An 8,627-nucleotide genomic window follows, 5' to 3' on the forward strand; every position below is an offset into this window, starting at 1 on the left:
TGGATGTACCCAACAAGGCAACGATGAACAAAGTTAAATTTAATATTACGATGTTTATTGTAATACTTATAATATATTTGTTTTTCTGGAATTTAGCCAAAAAACAGTGTTCACGATGTCGACAGATGAATGTATTTGCCTTACAATTACAAGAGCGGACAGTTTCGAATGTAGAATATTTGTTTTCTGCGCTAACTGAATCATTACAAACGTTAAGTAAAGTACGTGCCTTTCAAAACAGTCAGATGCAAATTACAATACAACGTTTCCAAGAAATGGTACGTGTCAGTCTTTTTTCATTTCTGTTTTTGTAATCAAAGGAAATTTAATTGAAATATCCTCAAAATTTAAGGACAAGAAGTTATTATAATCTTACGCAACATATATGATGGTGATAAAGGATAAGTATACGGAACTGAAAGTGGAAAGTAGCGAGCAGAAAAATAAACTGATAGAACTGCAAAGTAGATTGATACATTCCTCAAATGATGCTTCTACGTCAATAAAATCTGTTAAACAAAAAACTATTGCACAAAATCAGGTATAATCAATATTACTTCTGCACAAAAGCTATAATATAATTGGACCGAAATGGATATAAAAGAGGCAATTATATCTATACGTTCTACTCTATGCAAAGGCAAATATGTCAAAGAGAAAAAGTGTATTACTTACAAATTACTTATGTTCGCAGAGATCTTACTAATTCAGGCTTCTTGTCTTGCAGAAATAATCACTCATTTAACATGGAAAGGAGGCGAGGAATTGTAAGAGGTTCTGATATTTCATAGCCTCACTCGATACGTCGATTGGATCACGTAAAACATCGGACACTAATTGCATCTACACCTTCAGACCTTAAATATATAATTGCAACAACATATTTAATTCCGTTTTAATAACATTTTTCTAATTATTTATATCTATTCCTAATAAATATATTAATCGAATAAGTTGCTTTACCAAAGAATAAAAGAATCTGAGTATTACAAATCTGAGCATTACATATATAACGTTACATGTAACAAAAGATGAAGACCAAAATGATCGTACATAAGTTCAATCCACAATGCGGTCATAGAGATGCAGAAGCGGCAAAAATTCCAAGCAATAATTAACAAAATTCAAAGAGGGGGAAGTGAAAATCCATCTCCTTGACGATGATAAGGAACAAGTCTGCCTCATGCACTACAATATCCCAAGCAGCCAGCGATTGGCACGCCAATGACAACGGATGGAACGAATTCCGTGACAGAACTGTGCAAAGACAGTGCTCCTACACAGCTTTCGTAACGGCATACTATTAGTACTGGAGCGACACTCGTATCACGACACTATTAATGCACCGCGCTATAGCACACTGGCTACACGGCTGTGGCAATGACACTATCAGCTCACCATAGCTACATGCGTGGTAGTGGCGTAAGCTGATATTTACTAATGGGGAAGCTGTTTCTATACAAATTGTAAGCGAATATGAAAAATGACTAACCTAAGCAGTTTATTTATTTTGATTCCAAAATAGATACAACGGCACGAAACAAAGGCATAAGAACTCGATTTTATTATTTTCTATAAACTAGCTCGATACGGCGATTTTTTCCATAAAGTCGTTAATTACATTATCATAAAAATATACACATTCATTTTATATATATTTTCTTCGATTCATCGTTACAAATTCATGCAATTGAGGGTTATATTAAATACGGTGACAGCATGTTATTTAAAAAATTACACAACGCGAAGTTAGGGACGCAACAGCATGAATTTTTATTTTATAAGTAATCTTTTATTTTATAAATAATATTTTTAGTTTATAACGGGTTGAAAGAAATGTATACGACTCTCTCAATAACTATAATTATAGGAAAACGACTATCAAAATGTCTATCAGCATTCATACCTTGAATGTCTACTGACATCTAACGGTTCTAATTTGCATGAAAGCACAGGTTCCCCATTACCAAATGTGACACTACGTCATTGCTGAGAAGATTCATGAATGGGGCGATGACACGCGTGTCACGATGGTGCTGGTGCTGCGCGATTCACACGACGTGTTACGCTTGTCTAGAACGTGCTGGTAACACGTTCTGGCATTTTAGCTATCGAATCCGGTCACAAATGGCTACGGATCAGCTGACACTAATTGGAAGTGGCAATATAGTGCCGGTATGGTGTCGCCACCATCTTGCCGTTTGTGATCTGGGATGTTTTTTAGAGCATTATTCGGAATTGAATTTGAACACATAGCTACTCTATCGCGAATTTGTATGTACATAATTATACATTACTGCATAAAAACAATATCATACACTTTTATAATCAATGCAATATAAGAATATAAGACGAAGAACTATCCACTCGTATCAGTAGTAAAAACAGTGTTTAGTATGCAAGGTTCGTTGTAAAGTACAATGAAGCAGTTAATATATCTAATGACAGAACGTAATACATTACTGACAGTATAATGATATGAATAGCAAAAAAAAAACATATTTATTTGTTAGATGTTTATAAATTCAAATTTGAAGGTCCAAGTCACATTATATAAATTATTGTTGAACAAGGTGATTTAATGTTGTTTCAAATAGGCGTGAAGTACTAGCTGGTGTTTCTGTCAATGTAATTTCATTTCTGCTGGATACAGTAAAAACACATTTGCAATCTAAGCAAGGTTTCATTAGATCTAGTAGATTTTCCAAATTTTAGAAAGCGATGCTGCCAGTAGTAGTTGATTCAGCGCCAAGTGATAAACATATACAACAAGCAAAGCAACGTAATCTGATTTAAAATGTTCAAGATAACATAAATTAAACTATTACTCTTTTATAATCCATGTAGCGTTTCTGTTCTTTGTAACTTAAAAAGAGTCTTATGAATGTAACGCAATGTAAAGTAGTTTGGAAAAAAAGAAAGCAGGCCTTAATCTCAAGTAAAGGAACCTTGTATCCGTTGTATCGTGGTTATCGGCGTGCTGTGTTAAGAGATATGATATCAGTTCTAATTTTCTAAACAAGATTCAATTCAAAAAAAATCTGGAGTCAACACATTGTAATAAAAGTTCTTCCAGTGAAAAATTCTGTATGCAGTGAAGTAGTAGCTTCACATCTCCTTGATTTTCTACAGAAAATCTTATGCCATTTTACTCGATTGACTAGAATCGAAACTACGAAACCTATTAGGTGGTATTTCTGCGAATGCTACCATACAGACACACGCGCACGCACGCACACACGAAATCCATCAAGATTAAAGACACTGTGTATATATTGGAGGATGCGTACAATAAAAAATGATTATTACATGGATAAATCGTTGAATTCCATTTGTGATTGATAATTACATTATAAACATTTATATGCTTTTATTACAAATTTAAATACGCCAAAATTGCAGCACGCAGGTGTGTAAATATCACTTTGCGATCTCATTTCATTTTGGCAGTTATATTTATATATAAGTATCCATCCAAGCATGAGGCTTGATAATCTTTAAACTATAAAATAGTTATGAAATATTAGACATTTTGCTGGCATTACAAAATATATTACAAAAATATATAAAAATATATTTTACTTTAGTTTCTTTAATATTTTAAATATTTTATGTTACATATTAAACTTGTGGAGGAGGGTTCGTTATTGGGATGATCTGACTAAGTCGTAGGTTGTTCACTTTTCTCTTTATTCTGAAGCGACTGCACTCGGCAAGTTCTCGAGATCAACTGTGCCTTTTTTGGTTCTCTCGTGTGCAGCCGCGTTTGTACAATTCTTTCCGTTGCATGATTGGCTAAGTCTGTGCTTCGACCTTAGCCAATCACGTATTTGTTTATATGGGTGCCGCCTCTTCTTGCGCCCTTAGCGCGTTTGCTTGGAAGGGCGGCAGCAGGTATAGTGGGGGCATTTTGTTATTTTAACATTTGGCAATGTAGCGGGGTTTCCGCTGGGTCTGGTTCCTCTCACGTCAAGGGTGTAGCCTCTTGACCGTAGGCTTAGACCCTTTTTGGAAACCCTCGGTTTATGGAGTCCGCGTGTGTTACTGAGGTCGTCGACTAAGATTTACAACTAGCATGTGGAGAAAGTTCGCTAAGGACGTCTTCTCAAAAGTAACTTATTTGCGCGCATACCATAAATCGTTCTAGCTGCTTGTAGCGAAAAAGGTCTTCTATTATACCTCGATGCTAGCCGCTACATCACCCCCCTTCCAGTGTAACGATATGTAGGGCTCTTACTTCTAACTTATCTAGCTATCTATTTACATTAAGAAAGTACATTATCTTATTACTATCTTACCTATACTGTACACATCTTACTATTATTTTATTAGCTATCTTACTTTAACCCTACTATTCGCTGCCGAGACCTGTAAGCGGTCTGGGAAGCGTACGCGTCTACCTGCGCGAGTTACCACTGGTTCACTGCTTGGCTCGTTTTGCTTCTTTGCAATAGGTGCCTTACTCGGTAGTGACGTATTTTCCTTATCGTCTAACATATACACTGGTTTTAACCTATCTATCGAGACTGTAATATCTTTTCCGCGTATTCTTACTGTAAACGTTTTTTCGTTTCTAGCTATTACTTCGAACGGGCCTTCGTACGGACTTTGCAATGGTCTTTTGACCGAGTCGACGCGTACGAAGACGTGTGAAGCTGTTCTTAGATTCTGAAATATAAAAACTTTCTTTTCGCCGTGTCTCGAGGCTTCGACTGGGCGAATCTTTCTAAAATGAGCCCGTAACTGTGCGATTACTTCGGCTGGCTCTGGCACGTTTCCGGTCGTTGCAGCAAAAAACTCGGACGGCAAGCGGAGGTTCTCGCCGTATACTAATTCCGCGGCCGATGCCTCTAAGTCTTCGCGGTACGCTGCTCGAATGCCTAGCAAAACTACTGGTAACGCGTCGGCCCAGGTCTCGTCGTCGTGACACTTTAACGCTGCTTTTAATTGCCTGTGGAGGCGTTCCACAAGGCCGTTTGCAGCGGGATGATACGCGGTTGTTTTTATGTGTTCGGTCCCTAATATCGCGTTTAGACGATGGAATAGCTGCGATTCGAATTGCCTACCGCGATCCGTAGTTATTCTTAACGGCGTCCCAAAACGCGCGATCCACCCCGCGACGAATGCTCTCGCGACTGTCTCTGCTTCGATGTTCTCGATGGCGAATGCTTCGGGCCATCGAGTGAAACGATCGACGCAGGTGAGGCAGTATCTGTTGCCTCGCGATGTAGGTAGTGGGCCTACTAGATCGATATGGATATGCTCGAATCTAGCGGAAGGTGGCGCAAATCTACCGATTGGCGATGAGACGTGCCTAGTTACTTTTGTGCGTTGGCACTTTAGGCAGGATCGCGCCCACTCTCGACAATCTTTCGCGATGGATGGCCAAACGTATCTATCCTTGACTAGTTTTATCGTAGCCTTTATTCCGGGGTGCGAAAGTCCGTGGATCGAGTCGAAAACCTGTCGTCTGAACGGTTTCGTTACGAACGGCCTAGCTCGGTCGGTAGCAATGTCGCAGTATATGTCTATATCCTCGTTCGCGAATTTTATTTTTTTTAGTCGTAGCGCTGTGTTTGACGCGGTCGAAAAGTGCTGTATTTCGTCATCGTTTTCTTGTGACTTCGCCAGGTCCTCGTATCGTATCGCGGGCGTGATCGCTTCTACGCGTGATAATGCGTCCGCGACTTCGTTATCCTTCCCGCTGATATGCCTAATGTCGGTCGTGAATTGGCTGATAAAATCGAGGTACCTAAACTGTCGTGGCGTACACTTTTCAGGTTTTTGGCTAAACGCGTATGTTAACGGTTTGTGGTCGGTGTAAACAACGAATGAGCGACCTTCTACAGCGTGTCTAAATTGTTTGATCGCGGTGTATATCGCGAGCAATTCTCGGTCGTAAGCGCTGTATTTTTTCTGTGCGGACGAGAGTGTTTTCGTATGGAACGCTAGCGGTTCCCACGATTCGCCTACTCGCTGCTGCAGTGTTGCTCCAAACGCGAAATCCGATGCATCTACGACAATCGCGAGTCGTGCCGAGCTCGTCGGGTGAGCTAATAATGTGGCGTTTGCTAACGCGTTTTTTAATTTGTGAAGAGCTTCTTCGGCCTCGGATGACCAAAGAAGTGTCGCGTTTTTCTTCGGCTTCCCTTTTAGAAGGACATTAATCGGCGCTTGCAAATTCGCGGCGTCAGGTATGAACCTGCGGTAGAAATTAATCATGCCGAGGAATCTACGAAGTTGTTCTACCGTCTTTGGCTTCGGGAATTCTAATATCGCGCGTACTTTATCCGGTAGCGGCTTCGTGCCGCGTTCGTTTACCGTGTACCCTAAAAATTTTACTTCTGGTACGGCGAATACGCATTTTGACGCATTTACTACGATCCCGTATTTTTCTAATCGCGCGAAGAGTTCTCGGAGGTGCTCCTTATGTTCAGTCTCGTCCCTAGACGCGACTAGTATATCGTCTAGGTACGCGTAACAAAAGTCGAGACCTCGCAGAACGGTATCGATAAATCGCTGAAATGTTTGCGCGGCATTTCGCAGCCCGAACGGCATCGCGACATATTCGTATAACCCGAATGGCGTTGTAATCGCGGTTTTCGGGATGTCGTTCGGGTGCACCGGGATTTGGTGGTACGCGCGTACCAAATCTATGGTCGAGAAGATCGTCTTCCCGAACAACACCCGCGAAAAATCCTCTATGTGCGGTATTGGGTACCGATCAGGTATCGTTCGTGCGTTTAACGCTCTATAATCACCGCAGGGTCTCCAGCCATTGTCCTTTTTCTGGACCATATGTAAGGCTGAGGCCCATTGGCTTTTCGAAGGCCTGATGAGACCTCGGCTCATCAAGTCTTCGAATTCCGTCCGCGCGAGCTTATACATTTCCGGGGATAGACGGCGCGGTTTCGCGTAAGTCGGCGGCCCGGCGGTAGTATGTATATGGTGCACTACGTCGTGTTTGCACTTACTCGTGGCCGCTGTAGGACGTGTGACGCTTGGAAATTCGGCGAGCAGCTGATCGTACGGGGAGTTGCCGCTGATTGTCTTCACCGATGGTGTTGCGTCGTTGGTGATTCGTCCCTTGGTGGTAAGCGACGTCGTCTGGTCCAGCAGTCGCTTATTGCGTAGATCCACCAGTAGCCCGTAGTGGCTCAGGAAGTCGGCACCGATGATCGGCCTGGAGACGTCCGCGATGATGAACCTCCACGGAAATGCTCGTCGGAGTCCCAGGTTCAGGTTGACCGTCCTGTCGCCGTAGGTATTTATTACGGTGTTGTTAGCCGCACATAATTGGTATTTCGTCATTTGGATTCGGCCTTTGATGCGCGTGCGAGGATATACGCAGAGGTCCGAACCGGTATCGATCAGGTATTCTTCGTTCGTTACCCGATCGGTGACGAACAAGCGGCTAGTCGCTGGACCTTCACTGGTTGCCGCGTTCAGTGATGTCCCTCCTCGTTTCCCGAATGGAAACTACACGGCGAACGGCATCGAGTGGATGAGGCTCCGAACTTCCAGTGGTACCAGCAATGTTTGTGTTTGGCTGGTGTCTTATTGCGGGTAGCACTCCTCGAACCCGAGCGGCGGCGGCTGAATCTTGCGTCTGGACGCGTTTGAGAGTGAGATTTCCGTAGCTCCGATATTTTGAGTTGCAAGCTTTCTAAACGCTTTAATAAAAGCTCGGTACTATTGCTCGGTGTCACGCTGGCTACCTGCTGTACGGTTGCTGCGGCGGTGATTTTGCGTGTTGTAGCCATCTCGTTCTGTGTTGGCTTCTTGTCTTTGTGAACTTATACGAACTTAGGATCACGTCGGGCGGTCACCAATTGTGGAGGAGGGTTCGTTATTGGGATGATCTGACTAAGTCGTAGGTTGTTCACTTTTCTCTTTATTCTGGAGCGACTGCACTCGGCAAGTTCTCGAGATCAACTGTGCCTTTTTTGGTTCTCTCGTGTGCAGCCGCGTTTGTACAATTCTTTCCGTTGCATGATTGGCTAAGTCTGTGCTTCGACCTTAGCCAATCACGTATTTGTTTATATGGGTGCCGCCTCTTCTTGCGCCCTTAGCGCGTTTGCTTGGAAGGGCGGCAGCAGGTATAGTGGGGGCATTTTGTTATTTTAACATTTGGCAATGTAGCGGGGTTTCCGCTGGGTCTGGTTCCTCTCACGTCAAGGGTGTAGCCTCTTGACCGTAGGCTTAGACCCTTTTTGGAAACCCTCGGTTTATGGAGTCCGCGTGTGTTACTGAGGTCGTCGACTAAGATTTACAACTAGCATGTGGAGAAAGTTCGCTAAGGACGTCTTCTCAAAAGTAACTTATTTGCGCGCATACCATAAATCGTTCTAGCTGCTTGTAGCGAAAAAGGTCTTCTATTATACCTCGATGCTAGCCGCTACAAACTTTTACAAAAAATAACAAAATTTTTATAGGTAAGAATAATTTTTCCTTAATTGGTTAATATGTCTGTTTTCTTTAAGAAAAAGGTATTTAATTTTTCAAAGTAAGTTTCGAGTTTAAATTGACCATTAATTTCTCTAATTTCATTGCTTTTTGTAGATCACCGATAATTTTCAACTTTCCCAATATGACTTTGTCAATGCAAGTTTCAATTCTCCGAAAGA

Source organism: Xylocopa sonorina, chromosome 18 (assembly GCF_050948175.1).
Source record: "Xylocopa sonorina isolate GNS202 chromosome 18, iyXylSono1_principal, whole genome shotgun sequence".
In the NCBI taxonomy this organism is placed as follows: Eukaryota; Metazoa; Arthropoda; class Insecta; order Hymenoptera; family Apidae; genus Xylocopa; species Xylocopa sonorina.